The sequence below is a fragment of the Zea mays genome, chromosome 1, assembly GCF_902167145.1.
Source record: "Zea mays cultivar B73 chromosome 1, Zm-B73-REFERENCE-NAM-5.0, whole genome shotgun sequence".
NCBI classification, from domain to species: Eukaryota; Viridiplantae; Streptophyta; class Magnoliopsida; order Poales; family Poaceae; genus Zea; species Zea mays.
In genome coordinates, this window is record NC_050096.1 from 80,390,053 (window position 1) to 80,408,731 (window position 18,679).

Sequence of the window (18,679 nt, forward strand, 5' to 3'; positions counted from 1 at the left end):
AATGGCGAAGACTTAGAGCATTCCTGGAACATTGATAATCTGCGCAAATTTTTTGTTTGACTCATCAGGGCCAGCTCGCCCTTGTAATTTGCAAAAACAATTTTGTTCTGTCCCGCACTCTTTTCCTCCCGAGGGGTGAGGTTTTTAACGAGGCAGAGTCATGTAATATACAAGAGAAAAATCCCCCACAAAGTCCACGTCGAAAAAAGACCGCATCAACGGTCTTCAACATTCGACTAATACAAAGTCACCGCGAGGCCCAGCAGCAGCCGCCCTCGCGTGCGACAAATCCGTGCAGAAGTCGCCTAAGGGTGCAGCCGGATTAGCACAACAAGTGTGAAAAATCGAAGTCTTCCACGAAGACTATCCGCGCAGAAGTCGCCTAAGGGTGCAGCCGGACTAGCACAACAAGTGCGAAAAATCGAAGTCTTCCACGAAGACTATCCGCGCAGAAGTCGCCTAAGGGTGCAGCCGGACTAGCACAACAAGTGCAAAAAATCGAAGTCGTCCACAAAGACTCCGCGCAGAAGTCGCCTAAGGGTGCAGCCGGACTAGCACAACAAGTGCGAAAATCGAAGTCTTTCACAAAGACTCCGCGCAGAAGTCGCCTAAGGGTGCAGCCGGACTAGCACAACAAGTGCGAAAAATCGAAGTCTTCCACGAAGACTATCCGCGCAGAAGTCGCCTAAGGGTGCAGCCGGACTAGCACAACAAGTGCGAAAAATCGAAGTCTTCTGCGAAGACTATCTGCGCAGAAGTCGCCTAAGGGTGCAGCTGGACTAGCACAACAAGTGCGAAAAATCGAAGTCTTCCACGAAGACTATCCGTGCAGAAGTCGCCTAAGGGCGCCGCCGAATTAGAGCTACAAATACGAAAAATCGAGGTCTTCCGCGAAGACTACCCAGGCAACAATCGCCTAAGGGTGCAGACGGGCTAGCACAATAAGTCCGAAAAATTCTAGTTTGCCGCGAACACTATCCCTGTAGAAGTCGCCTCAGGGTGCAGCAGGGACAGCGCATCAAGTCCGACGAACCGATTACAATGGTACAGCCGCACGAAGCCTAACAAGTGCAAAAACGGCTACACCAAACTGTCCGCACAAAGGCCGACTACATGCGCACCAGACCAACATAACAAACACACCAGACCAAGCACTTAACGCCCTCGCGAACATAGCCGGGTGTGCGAAGGCACACAACCTCATCATACAAGCCATTACACATGTACAAGCGAGGGCATCGCATTCTACATCGGCTCGACCTTCGGAATAATTCCCATCTCCCTATAGTTAAATAACATTATCCTAAGCTCCTCACCCGCAAAAAGACTTCGCAACTCCCCCTCACCTGCACTCACAGCGGCCGGCAAGGACAACAGCTCCTGCCTACCAGCCCCACTCACACGAAGCCGACCGACGTCCGCTCCACTCACTCTACGCTTCGCAACCGCCCTTCGCCGCCTACGCCTAGTACTCGGACCAGACACAACATCAGCACCCGCAGCTTGCGACGAAGCCTCCGCCACTGCCACATCTAAGGCCGCAAAGTAGTCCAAGTCCTCATCCGACGACTCTTCAGTCCATTCAACAGAGCTCCCAGAGTCACCGAACTCGGAAAATTTAGACGCAGACTCATCCGATTTATTCCCATCATCCGCGGTCGAAGCCGCCAAAAAATTAGCAGTAGCGGTTGCGTGCGTAGGCCCAAAATCTTGAACCTGCGCAGCAACCAAGGTTCAGCAACAATATCCAAAATTTCCTAACTACCCACACCCACTAGGCCACCTGCGAAGACCCAGCCGTCGCGGGAGCCTCCGCTGTCGCCTTCGCAGCCACCGCCACAGGATCCTCAGCCCTCAGCGCAGCAGTTGACGACGGGTCTCCGCCGGCCGCAGTGGCTGCAGGGGCATCGGGAACGCCTTCGGCGATTTTCGGGGGCGGCTCCGGAGCGGCCTCGGACACAGCCGCCGCCGGGTTCGGCTCAGGGTCAGGCAGCGCGCTGTTCAAAGCCCCGAAGTCATCCACCCTCTCGCCACGCGCCGCCTGAGTCACAGCACACAGACTCAGCAAACCCACATTTAACCCACATTAAACAAACACCAAACAAAAGCCAAACATTACCTAACTCCTCGCCGTCTCAGCCCGATCCCTGACCACCTCTCGACCGTGGGGGCCCCACATCCGGTCGTAGAGGGCTCCGGCGGATTCCTTCACTATAGGGTCCTCAACCTTGTAGATATCACGCTCCAAATCCTCATCAGCTTGGTCGAAGACCTCATAGTGCCGGCACCCTTCGCGAGAGAGCGCGTTCATCGCCCCCTCGCAGGTGACCAGAGAAGCATAAGACATAAACCCCTCCACGATGGTGGGGAGCGCCTATAGCTCCTCCTGCACCCACTCAAGGCAGCGAAGTCCGGGCTCTCGGTTCTTCACTTCAAATTCAGCGGTCCGCGCGCCCAGCTCACGATATGAATCCATAAGCTGTTTGCGCGTCCGCTCAGCCTCCGTGCGCGCCGAGGCCTCGGCCCTCTCCACACGGCTCTGCAGCGCGCTGAGCCGCTCCTCCAGCTGCTCGGCGCGCTGCCTGGCAAGGCTACCCTCCGCCCGCGCCAAATTGGCCTCCGCCTGCGCAGCCTGCGCCTTGGCGAGGGCCTCAGTAGCCTCCTCCCTCTCCGCCGCCAGTTGGCGCCGGAGGTCAGCCTTCTCCCCCTCCAGCACAGCCACCTTGTCCGCCAGCTTGCGGCACTTACTGTCGGCGGCCGACTTTTCCCGGACGGCGTCAGCATGTTGCGTCCGAAGTCTCTCGACTTCGGCAGACACAACTGCCATCAGGGCCCTCGACGCCACGCGGTTTGTGAAGTCAGCCGCCTACAAGACACACATAAGACCACAGCCCCGGCGAAGCCGTTTTATAAAAAAACGAGGCCTAGCTCAACGCACCTGACTTAGTGCCTCCTTCATCTCCTCCAGCCGACGGGACACGGCACCCGCCTCGTCCCTGACGGCAGTGAGTGCCGGTATCTCGCCACCGGCACAAAGAACACTGCCTTTCGCCCTTGGCACCACGGCAGCCGCCGTGGCAGGCGGAACAACAACAAGCTGGTCTTCGTCCGACCCTGCGACGCAGCAACAAATTAAAAAAAACTCGAGCCAACGACTTACCAACAAGATAATCGTCCACACTAATGTCGGTGGTGAAGTCAGCAACGCGCTTGCCAGGGGGCGGCAACCCTCGAGCCCCCTTCGCAGCCTCTGGCACCCTGCTGGACGAAGGGGCAGCCTTCGCTGACTTGGGACCACCTGTGCCAGCCGCTTTCGCAGCGTCCGGTGCCCTACTGGATGCAGGGACAGCCGACTTAGCCGCCAGCGGCGGCTGGCCTCCGCCGGGGGCAGTAGCCTTTGCAGCCCCCCGCTGCCTCTTCGGCCTGGCTTCATGAAGCCTGACGACCGCCTGTCGCTTCTGTGCAGCTCCCTGGCGATCCTTGTCCATCACTGCTGACACAACAGCAGCAATATTCTGCCCGTAAGGAAACACTTTCCAAGCACGAACCATGCGAGATGTAAAAAAGTCTTCGCCGGTCGCGCGGGGGACAGGAACATTCTTAGGCCACCAACCCCTGGTAACCCTCAGCATCCGCGCCGAAGACTCCCGGAGCTCGGGCGAAGACATCCTTCCCCCCGGGGCCACGCATGTCCTCATCAATTCTCTAGCAAAACCATCAGAAACCCCAAGTCCTCCCACAACAGTACCTAGTTTCCTCTTCTTAGAGGACGGGGCGGCCGCCGGCGCGGGGTCGTCTCCAGACTCCACCACAGGTTTCTTCCCGCGACGATCCACATCGTCTTGGCCGGGATAACCGCCATACGGCAGACGATTCAACTCAAAAACCCTGTTCAAGCGGTCATTTGACCCGCGAATGTCCCAGCTGCGCTGGCCCTCTGTCCTAGGCACATACCGACCCACGATCCGCACCGCCCCATCCTCCGCCTCGCGCACAAAGGCGGCCGGATCGCGACTCTGCAGATCCAGCGCGAAGGCAGGACTTCGCACCAGCTTCCCACCGTGGGAAGGCATCTGGCGAGGGCACACTTTGCCCAGCGCCCAACCATGCGCCAAAGGCCATACCCCGAACGCCACAAACTCCTCAACCAAATCGCGCCCGCTGCTCAGGCCGGCGGCGCACCGAAGGGCCCCTTCGTCCGCATCCTCATCCGCCACTTCAAAAGGCGGGTATGCTGAGTAAAAATGCGAGCACATCTCGGACACGGGGAGCCCCGGATGGTCTTCGGCTGTACCCTCCGCGACGTAGAACCAAAAATCCTGCCAATTGCCCCACTTGTTGCGGTCGCAAGGAACCAACTCAACTACCTGCATCGTGGTCTTGCCGGTCTTCAGCGTAAATGTACAGGACCCAAACTGGGCAACTTCACTTCCAATCATCCTCTTCTGCCAGTGCAGGCAATAATACTTCGCGAAGACTTCGACTGATGGCTGTCCGCCGTACGAAGTCATCGCCCAGACATACTTCGACAGAGCCACCACGGCATTCTGAGTCAGCTGATGGATCTGAACATTAAATCTGCGCAGGACTTCTCCAACAAATCGGTGCGCAGGCAGGCGGAGACCAGCGGCAAAGAACGCCTCGAACACAACCAACTCGCCTTCCAGCTCGGGGACTTCCTCCATCCCCGGGACACGAGCGACCCAGCCGCCAAAGTAACCAAGCCGCTGCATATCCTGCACGCGGGCCGACGACATCCGCGACACACCAAAATCCACAGTATCGCCGGCGCGCAGCTCCTCCGCCGCCACAGAACTCAGCGTTCCCTTAGACGATGCGTCGGCCGGCGGCGAAGCGGCAGCAGAAGAAGAAGAGGTCGGCATCGCTACGTACCGTCGGCGGCGGCGGGCGGTCTGCTTCACTCGAGCCAGATCTCCGGCGAACAAGAGCCAGGAGGGCAAACGAGCAGCAGAGACGGTGGAGAAAGCGGCTAGGGTTTTCACGGAGCGCGGAAGAATAAATTTCAAAACGCGCCGCCCCCGCCCCCTTTTATACACAGGGCGTGGCGCTTCGGGAAACCCGCAGTCCTACAGTACGGCGTCAATCAACGGTCATGTCAAAAACCCCCGCGGAACCACTTCGAGCGAGGGCAGCGTCTCCGCCATCTAGCGACGTCTTCGGCACCAGATGACTTAGTCGAACTGGTCCCTCGGAGGGCAAATGTTGGGGCGAAGGCAAAGACGCCACCCTTCGCTCGGGGCCTTCACCGTAAACGCCGGCCCAACGGAGACAAGACAACGGGCAGGGACACCCTTCGCCCCATACGACATCGGACGAAGACCCGTGGCGAGGTCATCCCACAGGGCGGCCTCGTCCAGTGCGGAGGCCCACGTGTGATCCGGTCCATTGTGACAGGCCCTGCGTCGCCGCTGCGTGTTACGGGCCTAATTTATAAAGGCGTCCCTGTAATTACAGTCTGTAACCCTTTATGGGAATATTCCGGGTATAACCTAGGTGTCTGAGGGCACATGCGTCCTTAACACGGGACGCTGGGTACCCGGACACCTATAAATACCCCCGCACAGTGCCCTTAAGAGGCTAGATGAACAGAGCTTTTGCCATCACGTGTTGAAACCCTGTTTGCGCTATTACTCCCCCCCCCCCCGTTGGATCAGCTTGCGCCAGTGAGCAAGTTCCAACAACATCATATTGAGCATCCATTGAGAGAATCATTTCTTCGATATTGTGAACCTTGCTTTGAATGTCATCTAGATATAAATGCTCAGATCAATCAAGCTCTAGTTTGATTCTCATAGAAGCATATATGGACTAATAGTAATATGGTCAAGCCAATTCATGATTCCTCATATATCATTCACTTTGGCTTGACCAATCCTCTTAATCACTTCAACCTGTATTCTGATCATATTTATGCATAGTGATTTCTTAGGTTGTGTCCATATATTCAAACCAATATAGAGATCATATTATATCCATTTGTATTGTCTCATTGGTTATTTAACCTTGTGTTGAATCTTTGTTCACTGATCATTATACACTATTCAAGTATGTTCATCATACTAAATTTGCTGTTCAACACTTAGCAAACTTGTTAAACCTTTAAATGTGTTGTTATACAAATCACCAAAACTCACAAAAGGGTTGAATGCACTTTCAAGAAGATCACAAAAGAACACTCCCACGAAATGACTAGAACAACTCAAAATCATGTTAAGATCTCATTAAAATGACTTAGATGTTTTATGGCTGAGTGTTGGAGTGATCAAGTGCTCTTGGTATGTTCGTGGTTCTGAAGGAGGTCACCAAGGGTGTCCTTTTATAGCCCAAGGATGCCCTATAATTGTTGCTCCTTTGTTCCAAAGCTTGTTGAAATTCTGCTCTGCTCGGGGGCACCAGACCGATCCGGTGTGCCACCAGACCAGGAATAGAAGCTCCTTTTTCTGGGTAGCTTTCGTGTGCAAGAACGTTTAGGGTGCCTTCGTGAGTAACCAGGGCAGAATACACAATTAGGATCCTAAAGGCTGTCATAAGGCTATCGAGCTCTTCCTCAAATTAGCCAATAAACTGATTGCCAACACCTATCCCTTCCTCATCAAAGGGAGCAGTTGACGCCCCAAACTCGTGATAGGCATCATACAATAGCGGGTGTGCCCTGCTTACCCCTCCACGCATCCACACATCAGACTCTGCCACCTTCTCCTTCAAAGCCCCCAGTTCAACAGATAACTTTGTTGATTGCTCCCAAGCGACGTCAGCATCCACTCAGCTATCCGTCGTAGCCACCTTCGCTTCATCAACTTCACCTTCAAGTTGTGACATCTTATATTTAGGTCATTGGATTTTAGCTTCATTTGTCCCCTTCTCTCGCTCCCAATCAGCATTCTCAGAGCGAAGCCTTTCTATCTTCGGCTGTAGCCCCTTGATCTTGGTCCTCAGCTGTGACTTCTCTAGGGCCACAAAGGCCCCTGATGCAACATGATCAGTGAAGGTCAGAGCCTGTGTAGAACAGAAAAATCAATACTAGCCATTGAAACTAAAGACACAAAAATCAAGCTTATGTAGCGTCACTGCCCCTGTGTTGCCTTCTCTGCTTCGGCAGCCACTTGTGCGTCGTCCATCGCCCTTCACAACATCATGACAGTCGCACCGATGACTGCACTCAAAGCAACGTCGACCGGGTTCCCTCCGCTCTCGACCAACGAGCAAAACATTGCCCATGGGTCCTCGCCCGCCATGCCAATTGCCGCCAAAGGGGGTTGGCTAGGCTGTGCAACATCACCATCAGGTTCGACCCCTCCACTACACGAAAAAACACGAAGTCAGAATAAATAAATATAAAAAGAGGTTCAACTTGTGATCGACAGAAGTGTTCGTCTACTTCTACTAAGGAGATTTCGGGATCGACTCAACAAGTTGAACCTGTCCCTCGAGGGCTAATGTTGGAGCGGAGGCCGAACGACCCCTCGATATTTTTTTCCATCGCGACTAATCCACTTCAAAAGAGCTAGGTGCAAGGGCAATTAAACAGGGAAGGAGCAAAGGCCTTGCAACTGGTTACGAAGACTCCACAACCCACAGCGTCCTGACGGTGAAGTAAGTGGGGTCTACTCACCCGTTGCGACATTGGCCTTTGAGTTCTGACCTGTGACCCAACGGGGGCGGGGAAGGTCGACTCCAATGGGTCTATAGGGTCAGCGAAGGGTCCGTGCCTTTGTCCGCAAGGAGAGAGGGAAAGCGCCTAGCCTTCGCCAGTCCGACCGTAGCTGAACGCTGCTCAGCTGCCCTAAGCCCACCTGTCAGCGACTATGCAGGGTATTAATTCGGGTGTAACAGGAGAACTTGTACTTGCAATCCTTTAATTACCCCGTTGCACTGTGCACATAGGAAATATAGTTGGTAGTCGGTGCATATTTGTACTTCAGACTACCAACTCTCGGCTACCCCTATAAATACCAGCATCCTGTAGTAGGATGGGAGACGTTTGGCAATACATTTGCACTCTTAGCCTACTATTTTATCGGCCACCTGTTTCCCTTTTCGAGTATTTGACCCACAGTTTTCAGTCCCAACAACGATAATCAAAACGGGTGTTTTACAGGTGTTGGGGGCCTTCTTCTCCACCGAAGGTCCTCTAAGCAAAAACACATTCGGCAGGACAATACATAACACTACAGGAAAACAGTTAATTCCCGTCGGCCAGGAACCGACGGGAATAAGCACTAAACCGACGGGAATAAGTAATTCCCGTCGGTTTAGGTCTTATTCCTGTCGGTTGTCAGCCGCCAGGCGTCCACTGTCGGGGATACGGTTATTCCCGTCGGCCGCCGACGGGAATACGTAATCCTCGTCGGCCAATATCGAGCCGACGGGAATAAGGGCTAATTCCCGTCAGCCACGCAAACCGACGGGCGTTACTAATTAATCCCCGTCGGCTGACCTGGCCGACGGGAGTTACTAATTAATTCCCGTCGGCCAGGTCAGCCGACGGGAATTAACTGGGCCGACGGGAGTTAATAGTCAATTCCCGTCGGCTATGGTCAAACCGACGGGAATTAACTGGGCCGACGGGAGTTAACCTATATTTCTGCAACAGCAACACCAAATTAGATATTTCTCACACATAACATACACAAAACATATATATCACAAACATATGACAAAACGTATCACATAAACATATAAATCACAAACGCATTGACATCACACATCACAAACACATTGATATAATTCACACATCACAAACATTTCAGATACGAGAGTGTTTACACAAACATAACGTCCAGGAGTTAAAAACATAACGAGCACGAGTTTAAGTGTTTAGAGATAACCACCACTTGGGTGGTTAGAGCTTTGACCGCTGCCGCCTTCACCACCAGGAGGAGGGAACGCGAAGAGCGAGTCAACAAATCCAGTCCCTGCTGCTGGATCAGACCCACTGCCACCCGCTTCAGGCGTAACCTATGCAAGTTAGCAAATATCAACACGTTAAATGCAAATATCAAAAAGTATACAAGTGTATAAATTAATGGAGAGTTATCAAACGTACCCTATCTCCAGGTGCAGGTATATGTGTCGGAGGGGTGGTGAACTGTGGTGGTGGAACTGGTGTGTTTGCAATTTGGCTCCATTGTGGTGGCGGTGGAAAATTTGATGTGATGCCCTGTTGCTGCATTAACTGTTAAACACATATGTGTTACTACTGAAGATGTTGTATTGAAATATAATAATTTAGAGTTCGGATTTTGTGTACTCACTTGATACATCGCTTGATTATGAGCATTGCAAGCCTCCATAAATTCGCGTTGTTGTCTCATCTCTTCACGCATCCTCATAATCTCCAACTCCTGCTCGTTCGGTCGACGAGAGCATGAGCTACGGGAAGATGAACCCGTCCTCTGAGATCTCACCGACGACGAGTCAATGAATCCGTCGAAGAGTGCGTATCTATAAGTGATTCAAAAAATGTTATTACTGCATAATCCATTTAGTGTCAACCATATAATTTCATAAGTTAGAGCTTACCGTCCATGCGCTTTGCCACCACCACTTGCGTACACCACCGAGGGATCCACCGGTTCATGGCGCCAGTCGTAGTCAGGGCCATGGCGACGAACCATCTCCTCCCCATATGCCGCCTATACATCATTCACAACCTTACAAATACAGGAATTTATATACTTTGAACGTTTGAACTTTTGAGCCAAAACTCACCAAGCGATCCGTGGCTGTCTGGCTGCAGAGCTGGTCAGGGTTGTTCGGGTCTGGTCCTTTGTGGCCCTCCTGGTACACCTCAATGTCACTAGGCTTTTGGCCACTCGTAGCTTCCTGTATAAACAAAAAACATTCATAAGCAATCGTATTATTTGTTGATCGACATAGAAAGATCAAACTTACCATTCTTTTAGCTTTTCGTATCATGTCGTCACCGCCAAACTTGTGGTTAGGATTGGTTCCTCGACATTGTCTGTGATGCGCTGACGCTTTCTGGAAGCCTTCGGAAGCCCAATATCGACACCAAGCATAGTACGCATCAGGCACGGGCGCCATCCATGGAACCATCACCTGCACACACACAATGTTACATATTATATCAATCACAACAATAAATATAAAGGGTAAAACAAATTGAATACTAACCTCACGATATTGATCCTCAGTCAAATATATCTTTGAGGACCCTTCCTTTTTATTCAAGGGGCCCGCTTCTTCCGGATGCTTTTGAAAATACAGGTTTGTAGCCTGAATTCTCGCATAGTATATGGCATCCTTCACCAGCTTCTTTGCATTGTTTTGCAAGACACGTTCAGCGTGCCCCATGTAATCCTCTCCGTCAGGCAACCGATATCGAAGCTACAACATAAAGAATACAAATACAATGGTATAAGTCATAGATTTACAATATTAAGAAACATAACAAAAAATAATAAAGAATTCATACCCAAAAGTCATTACGCACAAGTCCCTGTCTGTCGGTGTGGTTTCGTTCCTTTTTAAACTTGTACTCATCCCAGGTACTGACGAGCACCTCATCCTCGGTATCACCGTTTGACACCTTCACTATACCAGGGTAGTGAAGGCGGCAAAGAGAACCCAACGTAAGGTTAACCTGAGTGTGGTGTCCCTTGCCGTCAAAGGACAGGTCCTCCCAATTCCTGCAGTACACAAAAACATTAACAATACACATAATAGTTATATTAGATAAGTTAATATATTACACTCACCGATCTCCATGTGGCATGATTAAAGTCCTTTCAGCCTCTCGCTCTATCGCGTGACGAGGCTTTACTGAGTGGCTTTTTCTTGAGCGACGTGTGCGTGTCGCTGAAGAGCCTCCCGAGCCATCATCCATCGGGTTGTCAGCCGGTTCGCCCTGTTGGCCCCACTGGTCCCACGCTTGTTGCTGCTCTCTCTGGTGGTCCCACTGGTCCCATGGCTGGTGATGCTGTGCGGCCTGGTCCCATGTCACGTGGTCGACCTCCTCATTGTGCTCCACCTCATTGTGCTGCTCAGCCTCATTGTGCTCCTCCTCCTCAATGTGCTGCTCCTCAGTGTGCTGCTCATCCTGGTACATACAACTCAAGATTTATTTGTAAATATGTAAACAAATTTATTTGTACAAGATATGTTACCTCATCTCCATGTACCGCGCTCAACAGCTCTCGACGTCTGCTGCTGCTCGAAGAACTGCCCTGAAAAAGGCCCAGGCCCTTGAACAACCCCTTCACTGACTTCTTTGATTTTGGCGGCATCCTGCATAAAAAATAAGAAATTATTCATTAGTGCATCAAAAATGACATAATACTTAAAATATAAACAAATGAAATAACAAAACAACTTTACTTGTTAAATATCATCAAAATCAGGATCTATTTGTTCTCTTCTATGCAGAGGTCGCCATGTAACTTTTCTCCTAACAGGTTGTTTTCTCCGTCTCTCGGGAAAAGTTAAGTCGGTAATGTCTGCAACTAGTGAATCTAATGCTGGTGCAGGATCAATATGAAAACTAGCTGGCAACTCTTCTTCTTGAAACACCTCATCAACCTGCTCAAGGTGACCGATTTGATATTCGTCCTCACCAGGAGTGTATAGGCGTTCGCGGGGATTTACATTGTACACAACCCTCCATTTAGACAACTTTTTGCATGGATATGTCGAGAAATAAACTTGGTCTGCTTGATGGGCAAGGATATACGTGTCGTGTCCTTGAAGCAATTTCTCAGGTTGGATCTGTGTCATCCCAAATTCAGTCCTATAATACTTCGGGTCATACCATTTACACTCAAAGAAAACTAGCGCTAAAGGCTTATTTCCAGCAAATGTAATCTCGATTATATTTTTGATTTTCCCGTAATAGCAGGCTTCGTGTCCTTCCATGTCGGTTGCCCTAGTAACGACTCCGCTATTTTGAGTGGCGGCCATAGGATGACTTGATTCGAAAATGCTTGAACGAAAGCGATATCCATTGACGTCGTAACGTCCATAGCTTTTGGCAGTTACGCTTCCAATAGATAACTGACGTAAGTCATCATTCAAATTCATTTCCTCCCCAAACTGTCAATCATGCCACAAAGCATTAGCAAATTCTGTAATATTAGTTAAATGAAATTAGCTCTCGGAGCCACATAATTAAGACTTACACGGTCCCGAAGCCACATAATGAAATTAGGTCGCCCATGCATACCATCGCGTCGCAATTTGTCTATGTCTCTCGCTGTTGGCCTACCGAGACACCTCATGTTTTGTTCATCAAACTCGCTGTCAAATATTATTGTATGACATGAGATATTTGATAACATAAACTAATTCACATATGAACAGTTTAAGAAAACAAGTCTTACACAAAGTATTTCTCCACCTCAGGCATATTCGTGAACATGTACAGTAAAGCAGACTTCCGTTCTTCCATACTGAGGTGATATGCCTTGGGTGGACCAACAGCTTTGCCGTTTGTCTGAAAAATCGAAAGATCACTACACGGAGGCATCTCTCGTTCATCATCATGGTACCTTTTCTTTCGAGCAAATACATTATGTTCTTCTGCAAAGTAACAACTTGTGAAGTATGCTACCTCCTTTAGTTTAAATTGTTCCGCAATACATCCTTCAACTCTTGCCTTATTGCCCACCATTGCTCTAAGCTTCTTTAATGCTCTTTCTATATGAAACATCCACCTATACTGAACAGGACCACCGACCTTAGCCTCATATGGAAGATGTATAAAGAGATGCTGCATAGGATTGAAGAAACCCGGTGGAAATATTTTTTCCAATTTGCACAAAAGCACCGGTGCCTCTTTCTCCAGCTGTTCCATCACATCTCTTCTGATTTCTTTAGCACACAACTGTCTGTAGAAATAGCTAACTTCAGCTAACGTTTTCCACACAGCTTCGGAAATGTACCCACGAAACATTACAGGCATGAGCCTCTCCATAATTATGTGGAAGTCATGGCTCTTCAGTCCATTCATCTTCATTGTCTTCAAGTTCACAGATCTTCTAAAACCAGCGGCATAACCATCGGGGAATTTAATATCCTTCATCCACTTCATCACTTCTTTCCGTTGCTTAGATTTCAGACAATAGTCAGCTTTTGGTTTGCCTCCATTTTCTCTAAGCACTTGGGTTGGACGATCACATATCACTGCTAAGTCCATGCGTGCCTTGTCATTGTCTTTCGTTTTATCAGGGAAATCCATGCATGTATTTATGATGGCTTGGCAAAAGTTACTCTCTTGATGCATGACATCGATGTTGTGCATCAAAATCAATGACTTAGCATAAGGAAGCTCCCACAAGCCACATATGTGAGTCCAGTTATGCTCCTCACCAAAACCTTGATACCTTTTCCCACTCTCGTATAGGACAAGTTTCATATGCTCTTCTGTAATTTCTATCCCACTACGTCGCTTGGGCGGTCCCTTCGTGACAATGGTGCCCTTCCTAAATTCCTTTCTCTGCCTTCTGAAGGGGTGATTGAAGGGTAGAAAACATCTATGGCAATCAAAGTAACATATCTTGCCACCAGCACTAAGACGAAAACAATCTGTATCTTTAGCACAATAAGGACACGTCAATCTACCATGCACGCTCCATCCAGAGAAAATACCATACGCCATAAAATCATGAACCGAGAACAGATATGCAACACGAAGATTGAATTTCTGCTTCTTGAAGCAGTCATAGGCTTCCACACCTTGCCATAGCTTCTTTAACTCTTCAATCAGTGGTTGAAGCATCACATTGAGGCGTACGCCAGGATGCTCAGGCCCAGGTATAACAAGACATAGGAACATAAACTCATATTTCATGCAAAGAGCAGGTGGAAGGTTGTACGGTATGGCAATGACAGGCCAACATGAATACGACGCAGCGGTCATATTGAACGGCGTGAAACCATCAGTTGCCAAGCCGATACGAACGTTTCTTGCATCGCTGGCAAAATCTGGATCAAATTTGTCAAGAGCCTTCCATGCATCACCATCTGACGGGTGCACCATTAACCCATCTTGTCTGTCCGTACAATCTTTATGCCACCTCATGTGCATAGCGGTCTTCCTCGAGAGAAACAAACGTTTCACTCTAGGAGTGAGAGGCATGTACCGAAGCTGTTTATGTGCAACCTTTGTCACCACCTTCTCCCCATCTTCATTTACAAGCTCCACGTACCTCGACTTTCCACATTTTAAGCATTTCTGTTCTCTGCCATGTTCCTTCCAAAAAAGCATACAGTTGTCTTGGCAAACATCAATCTTCTCATACTCCATACCAAGACCTTCAAGCAATTTCTTGGACTGGTACATGTCTTTGGGCATCTTGTGACCCGTAGGAAGAACCTCGCTAATCAAATCCACAAGCTCCTTGTAACAATTAATTGAGAATGCAAACTTAGACTTGATTGACATCAGCCGGGTCACGAATTCCAGCACGGTCACGTTAGTGTGCCCGTGAAGAGGCTCTTCTGACGCTTTGAGTAGGTCGAAGAACTTCTGAACCTCCGGTGTAGGTGAATCATGATGATCTGGTGCCAGTTCAGGCTGCAGATCCTCAAGCATCTGGTCCATCCTATCAACATCATCTTCACCGTCATCAACTTCTACTTCTGCTGCTCGTTCAACATCTTCACCATGGAGATACCAGACCTTATAGCCTGGCACGAAACCATGCGAACACAGGTGTAGTGTGACCTGCCTCTTGGTGTGGCTCGTCATATTTCTACATTTATTGCATGGACACCTAATGTTATCTATTTGTGATAAAGCAGCTGCATGGTCCAGAAACATCTGCGTCTTGGCAAACCATTCACTTGTGTGACACCCACCCTTCTTGAAACCTTCATACATCCAATCACGTCTATCACCCATTATTGCGGCTGTGTGTACGAGTAAAGAGTGCGTGTGAGACATTCATGTTTCTACACGCGTCACACATACATCTATAGGTAAGTAGTAAAACTATATATATATACATAACATAACATTCAACACAATAACATGATATTCATTAATTAACAATAATGCAACATCTAAATTTAAATAAACAATATTTGCAACATTTTCAGAACATCAAATTTGCAACAAATAACAATATTACATAAAGTGTAATCGCATTACAGTTAACTCCCGTCGGCCATATAAACCGACGAAAATAAACAATATTATAAGTTAAAGCTAATCAATAAACAATTAACAATTTTAAACTAACTCTAATCACATGAAAGTTAACTCCCGTCGGCCATCAAAAAACCGACGAAAATAAACATCTACACACATATTTAACTATTATAATCACACTCGTATTCACAATTAAGGATGTATACCTCAACGACAAGGCGGCAACGGCGCTCAGGGAGGCGGTCGGGACCGGCAGCGGCACTCGGGGAGGCGATCGGAGGCGACGGCGCACTTGGGGCTGCGGCGGTGCTCGGAGAGCCGGTCGGGGCGATTGGCGGCGGTGGAGGAGGCCGACGGGGGAGGCGTCGGCCGGGCGGCGGGGTCCGGCAGGGGCGGCGCGGTGGCCGGCCGGCCGTTTGGGGTGGCGCGGGGCCGGTTGGGGAGGCGCGACAGCGGCGGTGGATGGGGCAGGGGCGGCGGCGCACGGGGCAGGGGCGCGCGGCGGACGAGGCAGGAACGGCGGCGGTGCTTGGGGCAGGGGTGGCGGCGCACGGGGCAGGGGCGGCGGCGCACGGGGCAGGGACGGCGGCGGTGCTTGGCGCAGCGCGGCGGCGGTTGAGGAAGAAGCGACGGCGGCGGCTCGGGTTGAAGACAGGGAAAATGAGTCCGCGCGGGTGAGCGCGCGCTCATAAAAGGCTAATCCCCGTCGGCCTGCGCTATGGCCGACGGGAGTTACATAATCCACGTCGGCCTACGCTCTGGCTGACGGGAGTTAACTTAACTCCCGTCGGCTTACTCTCTAGCCGACGGGAATTAACTTAACTCCCGTCGGCTGAGTTTTAGCCGACGGGAGTTAAGTTATCCTCGTCGGCTTTGTCCGTGGCCGACGGGAATTACACTGGCCGACGGGAATCATTAGGATTCCTGTAGTGTAAGCAGGTGCAACATGAAGATATAAGCCGAAGCTACGATTGAAGGAGCTTCGGCATAGTGACATGCTAAAGACGAAGGACGATACCGACTTAAAGGGGAAAAGACTGTGTAGTCCCTGATGATCTGTACTTTAAATATAATTAGTTATCAGGGGCATGGATGTAGTTTTGTTCGGGCTGTGTTCCGTGCCTATAAATAGATGAACAGTACCCCCGTACTGTTCACGCTGAATTGTAATCACTCTTACGTCACGCCCGCCTTTTCTCCTTCTATCAAGCCGAAGGTACAAATGTAATATAAATATTATTGATGTTGGATGGATTCAAAGGCTATCCATAATATAGATGAAGCCAAAGCTTATCAGCAGTATAAGCACAAAAGAGAGAAGGCTGCTTCAGCAGATCAGCCGAAGCCTGTGCTCTTATGTGAAGACATAGCTGACCAAAAGGTAGTGCTGGGATCTTAGCTATCTGGTGAACAGGAAAAGACTCTGTTAAGGTTTTTGTTTAACAACAAAGATGTCTTCGCTTGGACAGCTAATGATCTCTGTGGTGTCAATAGAGACGTCATTGAGCATTCACTCAATGTGGACCCATCCTTCAGACCAAGAAAGTAGAGGCTTCGAAAAATATCTAATGATAAAGCCAAAAGTAAAGAGACTTCTCAGTGCTGGTGTTATCAGAGAAGTAACATATCTAGAGTGGCTGGCTAACACCGTTATGGTGAAGAAAGCTAATGGGAAATGGAGAATGTGCATTGATTTCACAGACCTCAACAAGGCATGTCCGAAGGATGAGTTCCCTTTACCAAGAATAGACTCCCTTGTAGATGCAGCAGCTTCTTCAGAACTTATGAGCCTATTGGACTGCTACTCGGGCTATCAACAAATTTGGATGAAGAAAGAGGATGAGCCAAAGACAAGCTTCATAACTCCTAGTGGTACCTATTGCTACCTTCGGATGCCCAAGGAGCTCAAAAATGCTGGAGGAAGCTTCAGCAGAATGACTGCCAAGGATCTTCACTCTCAAATAGGCAAGAATGTGCTGACTTTTGTTGATTACATCATAGTGAAAAGCACAAAACAAGAAAATCATGTTGCCGATTTACAAGAGACGTTTGCCAATTTTAGACAAGTTGGTCTCAAGTTGAACCTAGAAAAATGTGTTTTCGGAGTGAAGAAGGGCAAGTTTCTTGGCTGTCTGGTATCAACATAGGGTATCGAAGCTAATCCAAGCAAGATCGAAGCTATCCTTCGGATGGAACCACCAAATTCAAAGAAGGGGGCTCAACGGTTGGTAGGAAGGCTAACATTATTGAATAGATTCATATCAAGATCAGCAGAGAGAATTTTACCATTCTTTGAAATACTGAAGTCAGCCGAAGTCTTTCAGTGGGGTCCGACTCAATAGAAAGCCTTTGAAGAGTTAAAACAATATCTGATAGATTTGACAACTCTAACTCCACCTTTATCAGGAACTCTGCTACTTCTATATGTGGCTACTTCCCATGCTGCGGTCAGTGCGGCACTTGTACAGGAGAAGCAAGATGGCCAAGTAAAAAGACAAACGCCGGTATACTTCGTCTCTGAAGTACTCAGCTTATCAAAGAAAAATTACACAGTATTGTATGCTGTATTGATGGCCTCCAGGAGGCTTCGGCACTACTTTCAAGCATATCATATAATAGTGCCTTCATCACAACCCCTGAAAGACAAAATGAGGAACAGAGAAGCTACAGGAAGGATCGGAAAATGTGCCGTGAAACTTAATGAATTCACCATTGATTATGTACACATATCCTCAATTCAATCTCAGGCATTAGCAGACTTCATTGCTGATTGGACGCCAGGGGCTCAGGGTGAAGAAGCAACAAAAGATGCCGAAGCTTGAACGGTATTTTGCGACGGATCTTGGGGAACCTTAGGCGCAGGAGCAGCTGCTGTTCTAGTAGCACCCTCTAAAGTCAGAACATGTTATGCAGTAAAGTTAGACTTTAGTTGCACAAATAACATTGCCGAGTATGAAGCTCTTCTTTTAGGGCTTCGGAAACTAAAGGCAATGGGAATAAGAAGGGCAATCCTCAAAACTGATTCACAAGTTATTTCTAGCCACGTGGATAAAAGCAGCAAGGCAAAAGATCCGAAGCTTGAAAAATATTTGGAGGCAGTCCGAAGATTGGAAGCTTCTTTTGAGGGATTTTCTATAAAAAATATCCCAAGGGGGAAATGAGCATGTAGATTTGCTAGCTAAGTCACGGCACAGGGGCACCCTTTGCCTTCGGAAGTGTTTTTTGAAACAATAAAAGCACCCTCAGTCGAACTCATGGAGAGAGCAGTGCTCACAATATCACCTATACATAGTAAATACTGGAGGACCGAAATAATATCCTTCCTCCAAGGCAACCGCCTCTCAGACGACGAAGCTTACAATAAGAGAATGGAGGCAAGAACAAGATTGTATGTAATAATTGAGGTGGAGCTATACAAGCATGGAGTTTGTTCCCCATTACTTAAATGCCTCTCTAGGAATGAAGGACAGGAATTAATGAAGGAAATACATGCAGGACTGTGTGGAGCCCACATCGGATCCATGCCTTTACTGGGAAAGGTCTTCAGAC